Raw genomic sequence first — 25061 nt, forward strand, 5'->3', positions numbered from 1 at the left:
CCACGAGTGTCTGGCCATAATCCACAGAGTGAAGAGGGCGCGCACAGGAGGTCGGCGATTTTCCGTCAATGCAGCGACTCTGTGGAATTCTTTACCGCTGAAGATTCGAGCTGAACCGAGCCATTTGGGGTTTCGGAAACTCCTTAAGACCTTCCTTTTTCCCCAGGGTCCCTAACTCAGCCTTTGTCCTTAGTAATCTTGGTTCAACAGCGCTGGGATGCCCCCGGGTAACCATGCGCTTTATAAATCTGCATCATTTCATTTCAATTCACTACCGACAATGCTTCGTCTTTTCTTCTTCGCAGCAGTGCGCGATATTATGGAGATCGCAATAAATCTGGCAAACTTTTGGCTAACTATCTTAAATCTCGTAAATACCGTACCTCTATTGAGTCCATTTATTCTCCTGACAACATTCTCCTTCATACAGACAAGGATATTCTCAATCAATTTCAGTCGTTTTATTGGAGTTTGTATACTCCGGAGGCTCCACCTACGCCATCTCTTCTCCAATCTTATTTTGACAAATTGCCCAAACCTTCTAATCCTCAACTTAATTTCCCATAACTTGAAGTTGATCTTTCCCTGCATGAACTTTCCACTGCTTTGTCCTCCCTTACTAAAGGTAAAACTCCGGGCCCTGATGGCTTTCCGGTTGAATTTTACTTACACTTTTCGGACCTTTGGCTTCCTAAACTTCTTTCTCTTTTTCAATCATTTTACTCTTCGGGTATGGTGGAAGGTTCCTTTCAGGGTGCTACTATCTGTCTTATTCCAAAGGAGGGCCATGATCCGAAGTTTTGTAAAAATTACCGCCCAATTTCGTTAGTCAATGTTGATTATAAACTCTTTGCTAAATTGCTTGCTCTTCGTTTGGATCCTTTTATGCCTCACCTTATCGGAAAAGAGCAATGCGGTTTTGTTAAGGGTCGTCTCACTTCTGACAATTCTCGACTTTTTTTAAACGTCTTAAACAAGGCTTCTCTTTCTATTCCCTTACCAGCTATTTCTGTAGATGCTGAAAAAGCTTTTGATAGGGTTGACTGGTCTTTTTTATTTGCCTCCCTAAAATGGCATGGTTTTGGCCCTAAATGTATCTCTCTTATTTCTTTGTTATATTTAATGCCCAAGGCTTCGGTTCTTGTTAATGGTCAGCTTTCATCTTCCTTTACCCTTCAACGTGGGCTCTGTCAGGGTTGTCCTCTCTCCCCTCTTCTTTTTGTTTTGGCCCTTGAACCTTTTCTCTCCTCTATCCGTAATAATTCCTCCATCTCTGGCTTCCCATATGGTGATAATCAATTAAAGCTCTCTGCCTATGCTGATGACATTCTTTTATTAATTTCGGATCCAGAGTCATCCGTTCCTTATTTATTGGCTGAATTTGAAGCGTTTTCTCTTGTTTCAGGATATAAAATCAATTCTGACAAAACAGAAATTCTTCCTTTAACCAAATTTTGTCTTCCTCATCTTTTTTCTTCTACTGGTTTTGCCTGGAACAGTACCAAAATAAAATATCTTGGTGTTTGGTTCTCCAATTCTATCTCCTCATCTATTAAATTAAACATGTCTGCCGTTACCTCTCAGATAGAGCAATTGTTCTCCTCCTGGAATCCTCTCTTCCTCTCTTGGTGGGGTCGTCTTGATTCTATTAGAATGATGATTGCTCCTATTCTTATTTATCTTCTTTCTATGCTTCCTGTTCATATCCCTGCCTTCCATTTTACACTTATTGATTCGTCTCATCAAAATTCCTTTGGAGGCAAAAAAAAGCTAGAATCTCTTTATTAGCTCTCTGCAAAGTTAAATCAAATGGTGGTGTTAACTTCCCTGATTTCTGCCTATATCACAAAGCCTTTTCTCTACGTCAGGATTCGAGATGGCTTTCATCAGAACTTTCTTCTTTTTCTCCCCTCTGGCATCACATTGAGCAATACTTATTACTGCCTTTTTCCTTTCAAGACGTCTCTTGTTTCACTACCAGAGCTCCTTATACCATTCCTCCTTTATTTAAACACACATCTTCGCTCCTCAAGCCTTTACTCTCTCCATTGACTATTTCTCATGAATCTTTCTTACACTCTCCCATTTGGTATAATTTGTTTATTTTATTAAACAACAGACCTGTCACTTGGACGTCTTGGAGATCAAGGGGTATCATTTGGGTTAATCAGCTCTTTGATGGTATTTCACCATGTACCTTCCCCCAATTTCAGTCACGTTTTCATTGTCCTCGCTCTTTTTTCCAGAAATATAACATTCTCATGGAAATAATTGTTGATCGTTATTACTCACTCTCTTCTCTAACTTCCCCTACCCCTCCCTCTCCTCTTCTTGTGGTACGTTCTACTCTTCCTAAAGCTTCGCTTATTTATCGATTCTTCTCTGCTCCTAACCTTGAGCGTGTCAAAACTAAATTGGAGATTTCTTGGGAGAAAGATTTGGACTGCTCTTGGCCCGTTGCTCTTTGGGATAAACTGTGGTCGAGAATCCTGAAAACTTCTCGTTCGGCTTCTCTAACTCAATATTTATTCTTTTTGAATCATAAGCTTTACCTCTCTCCTCTCTCTCTTTCTCGCTTTACTCCCTCCACTAATTCTAACTGCTGGACATGTGGCAAGCCAGACACTGATCTTCTTCATCTCTTCTTTTTCTGTCCTTCTGTAGCTACTTTCTGGAAACATATGTGGACTTACATTACTCGCATTTTTACACTCTCTGTTCCGTATTCCATTACCCTGGTGTTTTTTGGGGAGTCTTTCAGACTCTCTAACTCTTCCTCCATCCTCACTTGGCCTTTTTGACCTCATGCTTGCACTTGCATTCCAACATATTACCTCCAATTGGAAATCCCTTAATAAAGTCTCCATACGTTGTTGGTGGAATTCTCTATGCCATCTTCATAGACTAGATGTTGCATTTGCCGCTTCCTGTAAACCTTCTCGAATTGTTGAGCTTTACTGGTTGCCCCTTACCACTTACTTGGATCCTTTAGCTCAAAAGAAATACACCTCCCTTTCCTCAGAAAATGTTACGCCTCCATGAGTGACTTTTGCTCTCTCCTCCTTACTTTTATTTACTAATGTTCGCAGTTTTTGCTATACTATAATGTGCCTTGGATGCTACATATTTTTTCTCTCTTATTCATTGTGCAATTTCTTTATCTGCCGAAAGTTTTGTGTAAGCATTACTCTATTATAACTTTGTTTTTATTTCCTCCTTTCCCTCCCTCCTTCCCTTCCCTTTAAAACTCAAAAATGCTTTGGTTTCTTAGTAATGACATCAGTATATTCTTTGTTTTTCTTTTTCAACATGTTCTTCTTTGTATTTTATTCTCAGTGCTGATGTCATTGTGTGGTTTTTCTTATCATTTCTTTCAATAAAGCTTTCAAACATAAAAAACGAAATGTCCAGCTAACTATAACATAAATGAAACCTATTGTTTTTTCAGTGAATTTCTAAGGTTTTTTAAATGCTAACTTCTAACTATAACGTGGCTGAAACCTATGGTTTTTTCAGTGAATGTCAAAGGTTTTGTAAATGATAATTTTTAAATGTATTAATTGTTAGTTTTTTATACTGATTCACTACATTGTTTTAAAGTATTTATTTTTAGATATTTTATTTTTTAAATTACATTACATATTTTTTATATAAATTGAAAAAAAAAGTTTTTAAATATTGAAATTGTAATATATTTTTTTTTTTTTTTTATTTATATATATTTTATATAGCATGCAATGATATCCTATGGAAAGAAATTCAAGTTACTTGTAAGTTCAGTTAAATTTACCTTTCAGGAATAGTAGTGAGCTGAAAGATGCAGCACTGAGGTCTCTCCTGATAACAGGTGAGTAAAACGTAATTCGTAGTTTGGCTGATTTTTTAGGAATTTTTTAAAGTTCCAAAACTCCACACAGAAAAATTTCCAAGTGAAACCAGTCAATGTTAGCCTACGGAAGGAAATTCAAGTTACTGTAAGTATGGTTAGAATTACTTTTCAGGATCAGTAGTGGGCTGAAAGATGCAGCACTGAGGTCTCTCCTGATAACAGGTGAGTAAATCGGAATTCCTAGTTCGGCTGATTTTAGAAGAATATTTCGCTCAATAGTGAAGGAAGGGGGTGGGGCCTGAGGTGACATGTGTGCAAACACACCCAGTGGTGCGTTTTAGTTTGGGAAATTAATTCTTTTTCAATCCTGAGGTGCCCTGTGAGCCAACTAGCCCACCAGGTACCTCCAGTATGCGCCAGGGAGCTGCGTTGCAGAGAGGTGTTCAAAGGGCACGTCCCCTTTTTACAACACTCTGCAACGCAGCTCCGTGGCACTTACTAGAGGTACCTGTTGGACTAGTTGGCCCCTACGGGACCTCTGGATTGAAGAGGAATTCATTTCCCAACTTAAAACGTGCCACAGGGCATGTTTGCACACATATCACCTCAAGCCCCGCCCCTACCTTCACCACTGTGCAAACACGCCCGCAGCGCGTTCCAAATTCAGGGATTAAGTCCCCTTGCATACTGGGGGTCCATGGGGGCCAACTAGCTCACCAGGAACCTCCAGTATGCGCCAGGGGGCTGCGTTGCAGAGAGGTGTAAAAAGTGGCGTGGCCTCATTACTCTTCTCCGCAACGCAGCACCCTGGCGCGTTTTCATAGGGGGAACTAATTCCCCTTGCATACTGGGGTCCCTGGGGGCCAACTAGCCCACCAGGAACCTCCAGTATGCGCCAGGGGGCTGCGTTGCAGAGAGGTGTAATGAGGTCACGCCCCTTTTTACACCTCTCTGCAACGCAGCCCCCTGGCACATTTGCAGAGGAAAAACTAACTCCCCTTGCATACTGGGGGTCCCTGGGGGCCAACTAGCCCACCAGGAACCTCCAGTATGCGCCAGGTGGCTGCGTTGCAGAGAGGTGTAATGAGGCCACGCCCCTTTTTACACCTCTCTGCAATGCAGCCCCCTGGCACGTTTGCACAGGGGGAACTAATTCCCCTTGCTTACTGGGGGTCCCTGGGGGCCAACTAGCCCACTAGGAACCTCCAGTATGCGCCAGGGGGCTGCATTGCAGAGAGGTGTAATGAGGCCACGCCCCTTTTTACACCTCTCTGCAACACAGCCCACTGGCACATTTGCAGAGGAGGAACTAACCCCCCTTGCATACTGGGGTTCCCTGGGAGCCAATTAACCCACCAGGAACCTCCAGTATGCGCCAAGGGGCTGCATTGCAGAGAGGTGTAATGAGGCCACACCCCTTTTTACACCTCTCTACAACACAGCCCGCTGGCACGCTTGCAGAGGAGGGACTAATTCTCCTTGCATACTGGGGGTCCCTGGGGGCCAACTAGCCCACCAGGAACCTCCAGTATGCGCCAGGGGGCTGCATTGCAGAGAGGTGTAATGAGGCCATGCCCCTTTTTACACCTCTCTGCAACACAGCCCCCTGGCACATTTGAAGAGGAGGAACTAACCCCCCTTGCATACTGGCGTTCCCTGGGGGCCAATTAACCCACCAGGAACCTCCAGTATGCGCCAAGGGGCTGCATTGCAGAGAGGTGTAATGAGGCCACACCCCTTTTTACACCTCTCTACAATGCAGCCCCCTGGCACGCTTGCAGAGGAGGAACTAATTCCCCTTGCATACTGGGGGTTCCTGGGGGCCAACTAGCCCACCAGGAACCTCCAGTATGCACTCGGGAAGGTACAGAGTATAGTACAGAGTACCGTACAGAGTACTGTACTTCGTACCCCGTGGGACCCCCTGAGCAGGCCTAGGGGGTCAGGTTGTTTCTACCCTGCCCCCTTTGCATGTTTTGCATGTTTGTTTCACTGCTTTCTTGTGCCTCGGTTCTACCGAGGCACAAGATGGCTGCCAACACTTTATGGTTTGGAGTGTTGACAGCCAATTAGAATGAAGCTCGTGCTCAGAAGGTACAGAGTACAGTACAGAGTACGGTAATTCATCTATAGATATATCTATGATTTTACTTTTGATTTTCCCAGGAACTACTGAACGGATTTACACCATTTAAAAAAAGGGTAATCTGCGACCCAAACTCTACCTTTTTGCCAAATTTGATGTAATTCCGGTCAGCCGTTCGGGCTGTAGCCCTGGCTAAAGGTCCCTATAGAAAATTGCATGGGGAAAACACGTTTTGGGACCCCCCTTTTTTCTCAGCCCCCGCTTCACAAATCACCCCCAAACTTTTAGGGAAGAGCGGAGCGGAGCAGGCCATTTTTTTTGAGAATTTTGCGTGTTTTCGTCGACCAGCGCCAAAGTTATTCCAAACAGAATGTTGCGGATTTCCTATGGAAAGTAGGTCCTAACTATTACTGCCTACTGGCGACCGCCAGTAGGTAATATATATATAGCAGCAGAAAGGGTCACTTACAAGGTCAGAGTCTGTTCGGGAAAATTCCACAAGATATGGGACAGTTGGAGGAAATACTACGGACTGGACATGATGGGTGACACAAACTAGATGCCCCACGACAGGGAGTAGAACAATTTATCATGTAACATCCATTTAGAGATGACGAGACGCTCTAAAAAGGAGACACAGGTTGTACACTGAATGTTTGGGACAAGGGAGAAGTACGATTGGAGTGTTCTAGACATATCTAACCAAACTCTATATTATGCTTGTATGTATTATATGTAAAATGAACCCCTTGCAGATGGCTATATGAGACACTGTGCGACGTCAGTTTTGTTTTGTTACTGTTTGAAAGAAAAACCAATAAAGATATTACCAAAGAAAAAAACAATACCTGTGGTTACTAATGTCAACATGTTATACTATGCCAACGTGTCCCTAATTGTTAATGATTACTGATTATTTTTTAGTTTGAGGCTACTCTTATTATAATAGATTTTACCTCAGGATTAGTTTTTCATGAGATATGTCTCTCCTTCTTAGAGTAGCCTGCCTCTTAGGCTTGGTGGTTTTGCAGATTACAATGGTTCCTGTGTCGGACAACAATTCCTATGACCAAAGCTCACCATGCCTTCTAGATGCACAGCCATGGTTGCTATGGGTCGCCCTTTACTTAAAGGAAGGATAAGCGTTTACACTTCCTCCTCGCCGGGATGAACTCGGTCGGTAAAGAGGTGAGCAGAGGAGCTACAATTTCTATGCTGAGCGTCCTTGATTTTAGACTCATATATTGATTTTGGTGCTCATGTCCCACAGCTTGACTTGACCATTTTTGCTGAATTTTAAGGGATTTCTGGATATCTGGCTGAAGGTGCGTGCTTCAAGACTGGCTTATTGCGGAGTGATAACCCTGCCCATTCCCTCCATGAGGGGTGCTAGAATTATGAATAGTTGGATTTGGCATCTTCTTTTAATGATTTGTAGATTGTGGGTGTCGTCCCCTTAACCTGTGTCTCTGTCCTTGTACCCTTTAGTCCTGTTTATGTTTGTCAAAATCAAGGCTTGAGTTGAAGCCTAGCACTCGGCTTGATAATGGGTGAGCTACTACACTATACAGCACAGTTTTGGGGTGATTCAAGAAGTGCATGAATCACTGTTTTTGAATTATGACCTACTGATTAGTGCTGTTCTACATAATAACTGTTGTCTATTATCTATGACTATCTTTTTAGGTGCTGATAACAGTGGACCTAAGTGAATTGATTGTGGGACGTGTTAGAATTGAAAATGTTAATGTCCCCTTGCTCATGTTTTATTCTGTTTTTAGTTAGCATTCATGGCATCATTTTATTAGTAACCACCATTCTGTTTCATGATCGAAGCTAAGCTCCTGCCTTGTGCTGCTTGCCTCAGCAGAAAACTGTCTCCCTGCACCTTTGCTCGTGTTTCTACAAGGCCGATTTTACCTACACTAATGAATGTATTCTCTTTTGTTGCATACCTTAGCTGTTAGATGGGCCCGTTCCCACCTTCACTCTAATGGAGAGCTTGAGTGAGGTGGCCTTGGAGTGAAGACAACATGTATCCGGTCCCAGGACTGTAGCTCATCCTTCTGTGCCCCTTTGTTTGCTAGTGCCTGGGTCAGTTTTGGCATGTTCTCAGAAGAATCCGAAATGTATAATATCTCATGTCATGTGTGGGGGAGTCAGTCCATCGGCAGCCATCTCAAGAGGCTAGTCTGACTGGGCTCCGCTGCAGCGCTATACTAATAAATAACTTGGTTTGCATTCTCTACTGTCTGACTGACTCTTCATTTGTTCGGACGGCTGAGTGGTGGTCGCGAGTGACCCGGGTGACCCTAATCGGGCCACTTCCTTCAGACACATTGACGGTTTTTATATATATTTAATCTTCTCTTTTCATTTTTTTTGCACTTTTAACTGACAGAGTTACTACCCGTTTTACTTGTCCTGATGAGTACCTGGAATCCCCTGCTGGAGTCCAGAGATGGGCGGAAGCATGACGAGCACTCTGGACTCACCACCCACACCTATCTCTCATAGGGACACCACTTGACCCAACAAAATCACCTTAAAGAGCTCCTTCTGTTGCCTCCTTTTGGACTAAGCAGGATAGTTGTAGCCCACACCATTTAATTAATTTTCTTGGTGTGAGGAGGGGCCCGACGATGAAGCATGCCACCTCAGGGTGGGTGAGGGCTTTCGTCCTTAATAGGAAATACTTTTTTTTGTTCTAAAAATCTTTTTTTAGCTTTACATAACTGACTGCACCTCTTTGTGTGGTGACAGTGTTGGCATAAGGCATGGACTCTTGGAGTGTTACTAATGTGCAGCATAAAGTTTCAGGCATGGGTGTTTAGAGGTAGTGAACAGTGTAAAGGGTTTGCATAAAACATGTGTGCCCGAGTGGTGTCTGTGTTGCAGGACTGGCCTACATTATTAATGGCAGTGGTTTACTTGGGCTACTTTAAGCGTTAGTGGTGTGCAAACCTGGCAGACTGTCTGCACAGAAGCCTTGAGTGTTGGAAATATACAGGACATTGTGAATGGCTAGGGTGCACAACGCTCCTTTATGGATGGCAACCAATGCACAAGGCTGGAAGATAGTGGGATGTCTTGACAAGTTCAGAGATGGCTGCTTGAGTGGCTGCAGGAAGGTCAAAAGTGTAAAGAGCTAGGTGTATAAGGATGTTAATTCAATCCTGTGCGCTATCGTTCGGAAAAATCTCAGGTATCAGCGGACATGCGGTGCGAATAAGCATCCTGTGCCAGTACAATTCAAGCTGGCCTGTTTATATTTAATAACACAACGCCTGTGCGTGTCTATGGGTATCTTTTAATGAATTTCACTTTTAGAAACTGAACCACCGGTAAACGAATTTTTCATATCTCACTGTATTCCTTTTACAGCTTCCATAAAGGAGATCGTTTGGTTTCTATTTATGACAATTCTTAGTTGAAAACGAAATTCGATCTTAGTGGATCAATGCTAGCTGTAAATCCAATTTCATAAACGTGTACATAGCGGCGTACTACTTAACAACAAAATGTCCCGGGCCGGAGCGCTATAGAAATGCACTCACAATACAATACTCGGGTAGGTGCATATACAGTATAGGGATTGACTATCGGCAGTGTTCCTAATAAAAATCAGGACGCTCCAATCATGCATGTTTTCGTGGCACCTTTTAAAAAGGGTGAAAACATATATAATGTGCGTTGTATTTTGTAAACAAAAAAAACGCAGCATTCCTTATGATGAGGAAGTCCCAAAAAATGGTTGAATGGTCAACAGGATTTTGGTGGTTTTAGATGAGAGTTCTCAGCATCGGGAATATTTATAGAATAAAAAGGTCATGTGCACGCATGTTTGATAACTACATAAGATCGAATGATGGTAACGCTTTCTGGCAGGTCCGGTGAAGCGGCACACGCTGCCTCTTTTCAGAGTTTGGGAATTGGTAAGCTTGTAACATTCCTGCGAAACAAAACACGGTGCGGGGAGCTGGAAGTGGCCAACGGGAGCATGAAATCTCTGAAGTAGGCGGCACGGGTGCAGGCGACCAATAGACGCAGCCGTTAGAAGCGTCTGGAGACGCTGGCTTCCATCCCACACCTGCCTCCTGGCCAATGAGCGGCTTCCGCACAGGCTCCTGCTGGAGCCCCGCCCCGTCCCCGGGACTCGGGCAGTTCAGAGGTGCGCTCCTGCGGCTCAGGCAGGGAAGTTGCAGCAGCCTTGGGGCAGGCATGGGACTCCCCCTCTAGGAGCGCCAGGCGTCCGTCTGGCAGCAGGTAGGAGCTTGCCCTGCGCTGCGAGTGGTACCTGAGCAGGCAAATGCAGTCCGCGCACCTGTGCTTCCTCTACCACAGGCACCTGTGCCGCTCTGTGAACTCCACCCTCCGCTGCTAAACTTGAATCTGTAGAAGTGTCCTCATAATGCCTCGTTACTGGGGGTTCTGCAGTCTGTGTATGGCTTTGAACAGTGCTGTTCTGCAGCAAGGCGCTCGACATGCTATATCCTATGCGGGCTTCTATCTATGCAACCCCTAAAACGTGAATAAAGTACATCATCTCACAATATCCACTTCTCTGTAGGGTGTGCAGCTATCGCTCTCCACTGATAACAGGGCATCCAAAAAGTGCAGTTAAAGTCCCACTGGGGCCAAGCATCACTGGCATGAAGTGCGAGTCCTACCCCGCTAAACGTTTACCATCCCAGCTGAAGTTTTAACGATGTCCCATCAACATAATTACACCTATTCAGTATATTATAAACGTGTGTTTTTTTTGTTTTTTTTTAAATGTTTTTACGTCGTTGGCTTACGCAAATCTTCTGGGATGAACCCCCTACTGTTACATTAAAAAATCCTATTAGAGCTTCCCTGCTGAGGTGTCAGGCTTTGCTGTGCTGAACGTTCTTAATCTTAGTGCTTCCTATCGAACGAAAAGCAGACCAAGACAGCTGGAGAGGACATTCAGTGACCCATGGATAAAGAGCAGCCCTGGCGAGGAGGGTTTCTCTGTCCTACTGCACTTATACTAGCAACACTGAGTGTATGTTGCCCCAGTAAACTAATAGCTCAGCTGTCTGCCAAGAAGCCCTGGGTCTAGGCACCTGAAAGCACAGCAACACTGCTGCCTCTGTCCTATGCATTAAAAACCCTGATTAGACTGTTGTTGCTCTCGACTAGTTGGTGTATGGGCAGCCACACTGAGAAGTATGGACACTACGTTGCTGAGAAGTGTCGGTTCACATCTGTCCCACCAAGCATATGGCAGCTCAGGCGAGACTTCCTTGAACTGCCCCGCCAAGCACATGGCACCCTTCTTTGGAAGTGCTGGGTGTACTTTATTATATGTATAGCAGGGCAGCTGAGAAGTGCTTGATTTACCACTTTGAACATACATCAGCAGAACCCTCTGAGAACTGCTAGGGCTGCCTTATCAGGTGTATAGCAGGGCACCCGAGAAGTGCTTGCACTTCCACTTTAAACATACAGTACCTGGAGGTGCCTGGTCAAAGGATCTGCGGCGTTACGGGGCAGGTTAGAAGTGCCTTTATTAATACTTTAAACACACAGCAGCAGTCCCGATGAGTGGTGGGGCTGCCTTATAAAAGGACTTGAAGTGTGGCAGGACAGCTAAGAAGTGCTAGCACTACCACTTTAAACCAGCAGTGGCAGGCCGGCCCTCTGAGGAGTGCTCATGCTGCTTTATCAAAGAACCTGAGATGTAGGAGGATAGGTGAGTAGTGCCTGTATATCACTTTGAGGATACAACAGCAGCCCCGCAGTGCAGTGCTGAGACTGTCTTGCCAGATGCATAGGATAACTGTTGAGAAGTGTTTGAACTACCACTTTAAACATACTGCAGGAGCCCGACGAGAAGCGCTTGGATCTGAGGTGTAGCATAATAGGCGAGAAGTGCCTGTATCACCACTGTAAGTGTACAACAGCCGTCCCGGTGAGAAGTGCTGAGACTGTCTTAGCGAATGTATCGCATAACTGTTGAGAAGTGCTTGCACCAATTAAACGCACAGCAGTAGCCCCGCTGATACGTGCTGAGACTACCTAAACGGATGTATAGCAAGTATTATGACGGCTGAGAAGTGCTTGCACCACCCCTTTAAACGTATAGCAGCAGTCCCGGAGAGTAGTGCTGGTGCCGTCAGGTGTGTTTTGCGGCAGTGGGGTTTCATTGAGCCCTGCTGCCCCGTGGATGCTGTGCCCTTACGGCTACGGTGGCATAGGTAGTGTTGCACCATTAGAAGCACAGCTGCCCCGCGCAGCGGCGTCCTCTGCAGCGTCCTACGTAAAATCAAGGATTATCGCTGCACGGGGCCTGGCGGTACCAGCCGGTGTGAGGAACTGGGCGTGCGGCTGGTGCGTGGTGCTTTATGTACAGCGTGTTCCATACCGCCCCCCCCCCCCCCGTCTCTGACGTGCTCCGTGTGTACAGTGTGATTAGTTCCTGCACGGATCGCCCCACCTGTGAAGCGGTTCCCGTCCCTTGGCTCGCGTGGGTACTTACAACAATGACGCTTCCTACGCGCGGGGTGTTCGAGGAGTGACCTTGGCCCGGCTTACTGCTCGAGCAATCCTAGAGCCGAGGGAGGGCGTGACCCTTTTATTCATCCCAGTAAAGTCACCGGCAGAGGTCGACGGCCCGCCCCGCACTTCAAGGCGATGGCGCTTTAAACCGAGGCACCGACAGACCCCAAGTGCCGCACTTCAGTGGAGTTTAAAAGACTCGGTGCTCTTGACGTTAGAAATACCTGTCAGGGTGCAGCTCTAGTATTCACGACTGAAGAGGGCTGCAGTATGTTTACTGGGGTTGTGCAGGCACTTTTGTTACCCTTTTCAAACCGTACGATCACCTCTCAGCAGGATCACTTTATAGTTTATGTGGACAGTGTAGGGAGGGCATCTCCATTTAAATGGAAAAGTCCTTGCACTTTCAATCTGCAGTGCTTTCAAATGGGACGATGTCAGTATTTGCTGCAGTATCCTTGTATAACTTGTGTTGACATAATGTAATTTCTTATCAGCTTGTCTCTTATACACTCTGGTTAGACTAGAGGATATACACTTCTAAAGCAGGTCACTAGTGTAGGTACGGGGCAGTAATTGCCTTATTTATCGGGTCTGGTTTACCTCTTTAATGGAAGGAAGCGAGCACTGCAGCACTTTTAAAATGACACTTTTTAAGCAGGATGTTAAAGCTGTTATCCGGACTATTTAGAGGAACGCTAAGCGATACCAGGAGCTGTAAAAGTTGCATATTTTTTCGACGAGCTCAGTCCGGGCAGCTTTGGGCATAGCCTCGATGTGGAGGGTTCGCCTTTTCTCTGACCAGTGATTTGCGGTGTGATGGCCAGGCCCTGGCCTGGGACTTTGATCGCTGTTTGTGTACATAACAAGGCATGCGTGGAACAGGGCGGGAGGGTGATGCCCCTGGGGGCGCCCGCCGCTAGCAAGGGGACCAGGTCTGTTTACTCAGCGCAGGCTGCGCAGCATGTGTGTGCTATGTGTGTTCAGTGTTAATGGGAGGTGGGTAAAAAGTACGAGGTGACCTGCCTTAGCTCCAGGGCGCGCCGAGGGGGGGTGGGGGGCAGGGGGCGCTCTCCCAGAGTGGAGACCTCCCTGGCCCTGGGGAGGGGGGACGGAGGGGGGGAGCAGCGTTACCCTCAGAACGTATTGGCACGCCGCATCTCTCCTGACTTCTCAGACCGGACAGGCAGGTCACTGATCTTGGGGGAGGGGGTGTTGTGTGTCCATCTGCTACTTATGCCCATCTGTGTTGTGTTAATCTTTGGAGTAGGTGGAGCGGCCGGCAAATGGTCTGTGCAAGCTGGGGCCGTGAGAGGACACCCTGCTGGTCTATCCTCCTCTTACAGACCCGGGGGGCGTTGAAAGTGCGGGCAGTGACGTAACACGACTGTCACGGGCCCTAATTACATATTAGTAACTGCCCCCGTCTTCTGGTAAATTAGTAAAAGATGAAACGCACTGAAGGTGATGGGAGGCTGCTTGCAACAAGTCTAACCGCTGGCGATGGCGTTGGCCTGCTACCAGAGCGATTGCCAGTGGCTAGACTATTGCACGCAGCTGCCCATCATCTTTTGTGTGTTAATGGTACCGCCCTAAGTGGCATGGGTATACCCACACGTGGGCCACATTCTAACTGTCTCAGTGGAACCAAGCGGCACCTGTCTGAGCCCATAACTAGGATAAAACCGGTCCTGGGTGGCTTGTCTTCTGTTTCAGGGATTGCCTGGCAGTTCGGGCTGGGCTGTTCACACGTGGAGCAGGGTCAAGACTGATTTGCATATGGCTGGGTCCATACTGAGGTGGCATGGTGAGCAAACGAACGAAAGGTCAGAGTGCCTCTCCAAGCTATTGCCAGTAGTTAGATGTTAAATCAATTTGCAGGAATGCAGTAGTAGTGAAAGATAAGTTTATTCCAAATAAAGAGGCAATCCCCGGCATACATCTGATGGTCCCATGCAGCAGCAGAAACTGAATACAATAACTGTATAACACAGTACATATCTAGTGAACACACATTTGAAAGGAAACATATCACGAGGAATATACAGTAGGAGAGATACATACCACGGGAAGCATTTGAAAGAAAACACACCCACGAGCTGAGTGCGAGTCCGTGCACGTGAATGCCAGGCATTTAAAGATAAACACACTCACGAGCAAGGCGCGAGTCTGTGCACGAGATGACATAAGAACACAACACACCTTCCCCCCTTATAAAATGAAAGAGAAAGAAAAAAAAACAAACAAAAACACAAAAAAAAAAAAAAATGAAGTTTAAAATTTTCCTACCATATAGGCAACAAAATCTGACAGCCACCTTGGTTTTTTGGTGACCCTTTTTTGTACGGAAACATTATCCCCATTGGATTGAGAGGTACTCAGATTGGAATTGATGGTGTTGGAACAACACGGTGTAACATCACCGCTATAATTGGTAACGCCAGTAGTAGAGCAACAAGGTTCATCAAGTACAGCATCTCTACATAGATCCTCATCTAGGTATAAAGGGTCAGGATTTGCCAAAGTGGATTCTTTACGATAAACATCTTTGTCAGCCTTAAGAATAGCAATCCTACTAAGATTCCAAACTCTGTTGTCTGACAATCTTACAGAGTTCTTTAAGACCTCAATGACTTCAAAGGGACCCATAAATGCACTTTCCCCTTTCTTAACCTTCCATGGTTTTTTTACCTTCACCATCATCCCAATTTCTACTTTAGGATCCACTTTAGAACCACACTTCTCATCAAAATACTTTTTACTAGAACAGTGAGTACGAATAAGGTTCTCTTTAACTTTTTTCAGATCCACACTAGAAGAAGATGATTGCACCAACCATGATGGATTCACCTTGGTCCTAGGAATTCTCCCCCTCATGATTTCAAATGGAGAATAACCTGTCATAGAGTTCATGGTTGTTCTATACATCCAAATTTTCTTGAAGATTTCAATCTCCCATTTCTCATCATCTTTACCAACAGACTGTATAGCACTCTTAAGGACTCTATTAAACCTCTCTATGACTCCGTTCCCACTGGGATTATATAAGGAAGTAGTAGAGTGTACTATGCCAAGCCTTGTAAAATAATCATTGGCTTTCTTGGAACTAAATTGGACACCATTGTCAGATATAATCCTTAATGGTAATCCCTCTTCAATGAAAACTCTATCTAAGAAACAAAGAACCGAGTCAGTATCTATTCCTTGAACAATTTTGATCACAGGCCATTTAGAGAAAACATCAATCGCTGCAATAACATACTTAGAACCATGACCAACAGGACCCATAATGTCAATAGCAATTGTCTCCCAAGGATTGTCAGGAATGGTGTGAACGCCCATATTGGGTTTCAATGTGACCAAAGACTTGTCAGAATTCGCACAAACCACGCAATTCCTCACTATTCGTTCAATAAACATGTCCATCCCAGGCCACCAAAATAAACGCTTAACTTGTTGTTTAGTTCTGACCATACCACTATGTCCTTCATGGCTTTGCAAAACAATAACCTTCCTCACACCAATAGGTGGAACAATGCGTTCACCTCTCTTAACAATATTTCCACAAAATGAGAGCTCTGACCTTACTTCCCAGAAACTCTTCAAACTAGAATCTAGATGCTTTTTGTCAGGCCAACCACCTGTAACATATTTTGTCACTTCTTTTAAAGTTTCATCAGCATCAGATTTCTCTTTCCACATTGCTTGATCAATGGGAAAAGGCCCTTCGTCATGAATCATGGCAATTTGAAAATCATCCCACTCATTGTACAAATCCTCTTGAATAGGTAAAGGCATCCTTGACAAGAAATCAGCAGATACATTTTCTTTTCCGGGAACATATTGTATGTCATAAATGAAATCCTGTAAGCGCATGGACATACGTGCAATGCGAGCAGAGGCTCTTAACATTCCCTCAGTGGTAAGAAGACGCACAAGAGGTTTATGATCACTCCTCAGTACACATTCTTTACCCCAGATGAATACCCTAAAATGTTCCAAAGCCCAAATGCACGCTAAAGTTTCCCTTTCTATTGTGGAGTATTTTTCTTCAGCAGGAGTAAGAGCCCTAGAAGCGTGTGCAATAATGACCTCTTTTCCTTCCTTAGTCTTTTGAGTAAATACAGCCCCTAGCCCCTTTGAACTAGCGTCTGTAGTGATAATGTTTTGTAAAGATGGATCAAAACAGGACAGAGCACTGGCAGAACAAATGGCACCTTTTACATCACAAAACTCCTTTTCACATTCATTGGTCCATTCAAAAGCAACCTTGTTCTTGATTAACTGCCTAATGTTGTATGTCCTGCACGAAAAATCAGGTACATATCTTGCATAAAATTCTACTAAACCTAAAAATGACCTAACGTCATCTTTAGACTGAGGATGAGGTGCAGACTTAATGGCTTCTAAAAGGGAAGGTTTAGGTTTGATACCTTCCTCACATAGTTCATGTCCTAAATAATTCACAGATTTGACACCAAATTTACATTTTTCATGCTTAATAGTGAGGCCATGTGCATTAAGTGCACCTAAAACTTCATCTAAAGCAGCAATATGTTTATCTTTATCGTCATTAAATACCAAAATATCATCTTGAAAACAAATGGCATGTTTACAGTCCTTTAGGATGTCTTGCATCACTCTTTGAAAAATGGCTGCTGCAGACGCCAACCCGAAAGGCATCCTATTGAATCTAAAGCACCCAAAAGGTGTAATGAATGCAGTTAGATCTTTGCTCTTGTCACTAAGTTCTATCTGGTGGTAGGCCGCAGATAAGTCTATGGTTGAGAAGAACTTAGAGCCCCCAATCACAGATAGCATTTCTGAAATGCGGGGAAGGGGAAACTGATCTACAATGATGTTGTTGTTGAGGTGACGCAGGTCAATGCAGAGTCTCACCTTACCATTGGCTCGTCTGGCAACAACTATGGGCGAAACCCATTCAGATGATTCTATTCTTTCTATTATCCCCCCTTCCACTAAACCATCTAACTCATTCTTTACTTCATCTCTGACAGCAAAAGGTATATTTCTTGCCTTGTGCACCTTGGGGCAAGAATTTTCTTTTAATCGAATCTCGTGTTTAAAGTTGGTTAACCTCCCAATGCCTTTCGAGAAAACATTAGGAAATTTGCTCAACATTAGTGAAGCAATTCCATTCTGTTCATCAACCAACATCACAGGGTTAGGACTATTGGGATCAAGAATGATGTCAAGTTTACCGAAATCAAACCAACTAAGCACTGAAGGTCCTTTCTTTGAGACATATAACTTTGCAATACATTTCCTATTTTTAAACCTAAAGACAAGAGTCCTGAACCCCAAGATATCTATTGTACCGCCAGAATATCCTTCTGGATTGATGTCACTTTCTTCTAGGTGACTGCCTAATCTAGGCACAAACATCTTATTCCAAACAGATTCGCACACAATGGAGTAAGGAGATCCAGAATCTGCATACATGTTGATCTTTACACCACCAATAGTCATATCACATAGAGGTTTCTTCTTAATGGTGGTATCATTTACATTCAGAACAACAGAATCTTTTATATTAAGAACAAAAGAACAGTTGTTAGAATAATTATTAGGGTCTTCCTCATCACTGTAGTCACTTAATTCAATGCATTTCACTTTCTGATTAGTTTTACTTCTTCTACACGCAGAAGTGAAATGACCCATTAAACCGCAGCTAGAACATTTCTGTTTTAGACCTGGGCAAATCTTGTTATTGGCTAAATGTGACTTACTATTACACCTAAAACACCTTAAATTATTTTTTGAATCATCAGAACTTCCTTTAGGAGGAAAATGTTGTCTTTTTTTAGAAAGGTCTCTATTTCTGTTATCATACTTCTGATTAATCTTTGATACAATGTCTTTGCTAACAGAAACTTCTTTCCCTTTGACCTGTTGTGCACTCCTACAAGAGAGTTCTGCTTTTCTAACAATGGACAAAATAAAATCTAATTTCTCATCACCATTTATCCACAATCTCTCTTGTATAGTTTCATTTTTAGAGTGCATGACGACTTGATCTCTAATTAAATCTTCTTGTAAGTCGCCAAATTTACAATCTAATGCAAGAGTTTTTAAAGAAGATACAAAATTGTCAACAGATTCCTCAGTTAACTGCTTCCTTTGGAAAAATTTGAATCTGGAAATACCTATACACACTTTGGGAGAACAATATTTATCAAAATCATAAATGGCCTTATCAAAGACATTCATATCTCCGCTGGCTTGTGAAATAGGTAATTGGTTAAATGCTTTTAGACCCTCTGGTCCTAGTGAATGTAAGAAAATACCTTTTTTTTCAGGCGCTTTCATTTTCCCATTAGCATCTAACGTTTCTATATAATTTAAGAAATATGCCTTCCATTCTATCCATGGCATACAAGGAGAGCTTCCTGCTGACCAGTAGCTTTGTGGTGGAGAGAGAGTATACCCTTGCGCACACATAGTAAACAGACTAAAATGAAATAAAATATGCAACGTGGGATTATAAAAGAAACATTGCTCTCAAATTAGGATGTAAAAGTAGTGAAAATCAATAAGGATAAATTAAAGTACTTGTAGAAAGCTGATGAAGTAGAGGAAAAGAAAAAAACGAGTCAATCAGTTCCTTCCAGAAGAACGGCGTTTTACTGTTCAACTTTCGTGTTATTCGTCTTTCTGTTCAGCCTCTTTCTGTTCAGCTTCCGTGTTACTTAAATTATTTCTTTCCTCCTCCCGCTTCACAGAAAGTGGGATGACTCTCACCGTTTGTTTTTTTAACGAAGCTTTGAGAAAAAAAAAACGGAAAAGCGGGAAGTCACCTTTTCACTTTTGATTGAATTATACGAGGAGTGGCGTCTGACGGAAGTGCGCTAATCCTTTTCAGCAATCAATCCTCTTCCGCTCGCAATCATCCAATCGGAAAATGTACGTTGACATACAGCGCGGCAGGAAACTGGATACCAGACAGTGAAGGTGCGTAGGAAAGATTAAAATAAAGCTTAAAATCAAACCGTAATGGATCGGTGAAAGTCCGATGCTAGGTAGTCAAATCTTCTTTAACGTTGAAGAGATGAAACACGTAAAAAATGTAAAGTAACGTGTTTAAAAATCCATCGATAATTTTGAATGATGAAATGTCCGGAAATGCCTCCAATTAGTTCGTGAATGCTCCGTCGCTCGTCGCCAAATTGTTAAATCAATTTGCAGGAATGCAGTAGTAGTGAAAGATAAGTTTATTCCAAATAAAGAGGCAATCCCCGGCATACATCTGATGGTCCCATGCAGCAGCAGAAACTGAATACAATAACTGTATAACACAGTACATATCTAGTGAACACACATTTGAAAGGAAACATATCACGAGGAATATACAGTAGGAGAGATACATACCACGGGAAGCATTTGAAAGAAAACACACCCACGAGCTGAGTGCGAGTCCGTGCACGTGAATGCCAGGCATTTAAAGATAAACACACTCACGAGCAAGGCGCGAGTCTGTGCACGAGATGACATAAGAACACAACATTAGACTTATTGCAAACAGCCTCCCATCACCTTGTGTGTGTTTCAAAGTAATAAAAGATAGCTGTATTTAGGGTGTAGGGGGCTCCCCACGCTCCTGGGCCCCAGTATCACTGCACTTGATGCACCATTGATAGATGGGTGTGTGTTTACCTGATACATCAATACATTTCCAGGCTCAAGTGGGCGGGTAATGTGCTGGAATCTCGCAGACATTCCTTTGCAGTGCCTCACATTCTGGAACTCACAGAGCCTCGTCATCTCCTTGGTTGCTTTCTTCCCTGGGATGTTCCTGGCCTGGGAGGAGAAAAGGTGTCGCCTTCCCGAGCAGTTTGCTCACTGGTTTCGAGAGGGACCTGTCCCTGTCTTTCAGCAACCCTTGAACACATGTCATAAGTAATGTCACTCTTCTTGGCGTTTTGCCTCCAAAGTTGTCATTGTAACCAGTCTGAATAGCTCAGTGAATTAATGCGCCAGTTGCAGATGGATGTCGAACCTCTAAGCCATAGTATCAGGGTCTGTGGCAGATAGCTCTTGGGTAATCCCATGTCATGGCATCCACCCTCAGTCAGGCCTGCCGCCTGTTGCTTTAGCCAGCATTACTTGGGATTCTGGACTGTGCAGATTTCCACCCCTATAAAGGGTGAGTCTTAAAGACCCAGCATATAGAGTGGTGTTGCCCAGGGGCTGGGGGAGGCGGCCTTCGAGATATGGGGCCATCTGGCATCTACATGCCAACATTAAAACTTTTACAGATGGCTGCACTTGGCAGTGTTAACTTCTCATATAATTTCCTTGAAACTTTGGTTACATCTGCACTGTGCAAACTATCATATCTGCGGATATTCATACATGTATGCCAGTTGTGTAGCATTAAAATGGGTAATCAGTTCATTGGTTATGCATACTGCCATGAAATAGAACATGCGCTACCTTTCATATTTATCAGTTGTAAGTGTTCCTCCTGTGGTTCCACCCCTTTTGCTTGCCTACACCTACTAACACTAACCCGTGGTGGTTCTGATCATTGAAGTGTCAAGGCCACAATGTACTTAGGCAATCTTGGTGTGTTGTTGGACTGTTGTTATGACCACCTAATTTGACCTGCTAATGTAGTGGGAATTAAAGCATAGAGGTTACAATAATGGCATTTCAGCTTCGAATCAACTCCATCTCCACTTTATTTTTAAAGAAGATATTTTTATTGAGTTTTCAAAGCAGAAGTCAAACAGGGTGAACAAGGGAGGCAAAGCCAAACAATCGGCCGTGACCTCCCCGCCACACATCAACACAGGGATAGTCCGTGCAATACCTGGAGCCCAAAATAGGCCCACCAAATACCTAATATTGTATTCAGGGTGGCCCGTCTGGCCTTCTCACTGCGCCGTGGCTTCTTAAGCATAGCTGAGGCTATTGCGACCCAGCGTGCTGCCAGAGGCCCATGGCGGACATTACCTATATGCTGCGGCGCCTTGCAAGGAAATGGACTAGTGCTGAACATGTAGCCAACAGACCCTACAGCCCCACCTGTACGGCCCCTAACTTATCACTCTGGAGCTCACAACAGCTCCCCTCCTACAGGGGAACACCCGAGGATACTTGAACAGTTGGCTTTTTGCCTGCTCCCCACGGGGGCACCAGAGCCACTACTGCCTACAGTAAGATTAATGCCCCATGGGACCGATCACCAGTAAGCCAGCCGGACTTTGCTGCATTCTGCTGGGACCTGGTTCGCTCAGAGGTCTGCCCGTGCTCTTGTGGTGCCCCTCTAGGGGATATCCGTGCCAAACTTGGGGACTGACTACCTAGTAGACGTCTCCTCCTTGGATCTCATCCTATGTCATTCATCACTGCTCCTCTCCTCATTGAAAACTGCAACAAAAAAAGGTTGGCAACACAATTCATTAAACAATAATAACAAGCATTTACAATGCAATGGTTTCGCCTTTGGAAAAGTTAGAGCTATTGGCATTGCTCATGACATTTCTTTTTTTTTTTAAACTTATAAATAAATGGCATTGTTATTTACATTGCCAACAGCTCTCTCAGCCCACACAGCTATCTCAGCCCACACAGCCCTCAATTTTCCAAACTATTGTGTTAATATTAGAGGTCTAATAGGACCCCTATTGTGTCATGCCAAGATATGATTCATGCTGCTGTAGATCAATATACAATAAGAACCTGTGGAAAATATAATGCTGTTACTTGTAAGCATGCTGTATGTTGAGCGTGCAATGATGGTGAACGTTTGTCTAACACTATTTTAACACACCCAGTGTCTAAAACAGTGAACGGTTGCTTTTTAATTAACCCATCCTATCTTAGAGGGTCCCACTGAACGTAGGAACCCAGTGATGCCAATGATGTAACCTATCAAAGTTCCAAAAAGTGAATCAATTTCTTTCAGGAACACTGCCTTGCCAGTATAATCAATCCAAATACACATGCTCTTACCTCTGTGAGATTCCAATGTTTAAACGTGAGAGCATCCTCACACGTGAACACAAACATAAACACGCACAAACACATATGTATGAAAACAAGCGTGTTGACAGATGCTGCCGTGCGCAAATGCATCACACACATATATGCAGATGGCGCGCGCGCGCACACATAAACATGAGATCTTCCTCACACGACACGTGCAAACAAACATAAACATGCAGATGCCAACACATACACACACAGACACACATACATGAACACAAACATATATTGTCAGATGTGGGCATGCAGACATTCAGCACGCACACGTACACAAATGCACACCGATGGAAGCAGGCGACCACACACACACACACACACATAACCATGAGTATCGTCACACGTGCCTACACACAAACACGCAGATACAAACACATACGTGCATGAACACAAACATGTTGTCGGATATAGGCATGCGCACATGCACATACACACATGCACACATGCATACGTCATAAAGATGTACTCCCAGGTGCGAGTTAAGCACAGAGGCGCGCGCAGTTACAGCAGCCAGGCCTGAGCGCGCCCCCTCTGCTGTGCAGAGCGTGGGCGGCTGCCGTTCCCAATGCCATTAGCACAGCTTGTACCCAAATCTGCTTGAAGCATTAACAGCGCGAGACTATAACTTCCAGGTATGCAAAGCAGTTAACCTCAAGTGCTTTTATTGGCAATGACGTTGTGCAGAAGCAAAACCATAACGCTTCTAAAAAAATAACAATAACATAGCTAAGATATGTTTTCTATGATTAAGGGCGGGGGGGGGCGGGAATGGGCACAGGACAGCGGGAGGGGGGGGGGGGCCGGGAACGGGCACAGGACAAAATACGGAAACTTACAAAGTGAAAACACATTTATAAACAAAATGCTCCTTACCTGATTGCCTCGTGGGAACTCGAATCTTGCAGCCAACTCCAACAACAAACACTTGTAAAATGAAGAAAACAGTCCGACTCAAAAAAATAAAATAACACACACCCACTGCCTCGATGACGATCAGAAGTGGGTGGAGAGGGAAAAAATCACGGGAACGCCCCCGAATCTGGTCCGGCCTTGACGGACAGATCCGGCTCCCAATGGCTAGCCTCCATTTATGGAGCTAGCCAATGGGAGCCGGGGGACGTTTCTGAAGCACATATGGTAAACAAAAGATTTCACCTGCGCCGAAAAGCTGCGCACAAGTGCGCAGCCTTCGGCCAGGCGAAATCTAAAAATGAAACCTTCAGACAGCCATCAGTTCTTTATTACTTCTATGGCGGTAACCGGAAGGATATGATTCTAGTGCTGCCTTATCTTAATTGCACAATAATCAATAGTTTCAACTCGCTTCAGTTCGCATGTACTTCAATATTCATTGCAAAAGCCTTTCACAACTGTGCCACTGTTTGTGGTATAGTGAATAAAATCAACAGTAAAATACTTTAAACAGTTACAGTTTGACATGCAGCGCCAGTGTTACTGGTAAACTCCACCCCTGGGGCCTGCAGTGCAGAGGGTACCTCAGAAGACACAGTTTGACATGCAGCGCCAGTGTTACTGGTAATCTTCACCCCCGTGGCCTGCAGTGCGGAGTGTACCTCCCCACCAGGCCCCCGCTATTTTCTACCCTTCCAAGGGCGCGCCTGCGCCAGGCCCTCCCAGCAGCCGTCCTCATCTACTCACTGTGTCATCCGCAGAACACCAGTCACAGGCCAGGGAACCGCAGAGCCCGGACATTTTTCATTCCGGTCCCTGGGGTCCTGGCAGTCCCAGAATGGGATCTGAGCATCGCTAACAATGTCACACCGAGACAGACGCTTCGGGGCCCGAACTTTAAATAGTGTAGCCCCAGGGGAGGTCAAAATCTAGTACTCGCTGGACAGTGGTGTGCCCTTGCAGCCAGACACACAGAAAACCTCTCCTGCGACATCATACCCAAGGGCACCAATGCAGCTTGGAATTCTCTTTCCCCACTGGCTCTCTCTTACTTCTCTCTATCTCCCCCTCTTCCTTAACTCTCATTCCCCGGATGTCAACTCATCAACTGATTCTGAATCCCTCCAAAACTGAATTCCTCCTTTTCTCCTCCTCACTCTCTCCTCCCCCGGTTCAAGCATGGATGGATCAGATGAATCTACTAAACAATAAACCCATCATTGTCGACAGCGCAAAATCCCTTGGAGTCATTCTAGACAAAAAACTCAATCTAACTCCCCACATCAACTCTATTGCAAAATCTGCTAGTTACCAACTGCGCCTTCTTTGGGGAATCCGACGCTTCTTCCCGGAGCAGGACCTTATAACCCTGGTGCAATCGCTGGTCCTCTCCAGACTTGACTACTGCAACTCTCTTCTTACTGGCCTCCCCAAATCTCACCTGTCCCCACTTAAGTCTGTTTTCCATTCAGCAGCTCGCTTCATTTATGGGGCCAAAAGAAGCGATCACATCACACCGATGTTATCCACCCTCCGCTGGCTTACCTTCGAGGCTAGAGCTATCTACAAGACCGCGTGCATCACCCACAAAGCCTTGCACTCCTCCTCTCCTCGCTACCTGGCGAATAAACTGAAACTCTCTGGAGGCTCTAGACCTTCACGCAATGCAGAGAATCTACTACTTGAACCTCCCACTTTCAA

General features: G+C 44.6%; 1 protein-coding gene across 2 annotated transcripts in view; it reads left to right on the forward strand.

The window, feature by feature from the left end:
- The first annotated feature begins 10077 nt into the window (after positions 1-10077).
- Positions 10078-25061, forward strand: part of CGNL1 (cingulin like 1) — a 579392-nt gene continuing 564408 nt past the window's right edge. For both annotated transcript variants that reach the window (XM_086958373.1, XM_086958374.1), the window contains exon 1: positions 10078-10181. The gene's annotated coding sequence lies outside the window, so the exon portion shown is untranslated. The remainder of the gene's footprint in view (positions 10182-25061) is intronic.

Source organism: Lissotriton vulgaris, chromosome 2_1 (assembly GCF_964263255.1).
Source record: "Lissotriton vulgaris chromosome 2_1, aLisVul1.2, whole genome shotgun sequence".
In the NCBI taxonomy this organism is placed as follows: domain Eukaryota; kingdom Metazoa; phylum Chordata; class Amphibia; order Caudata; family Salamandridae; genus Lissotriton; species Lissotriton vulgaris.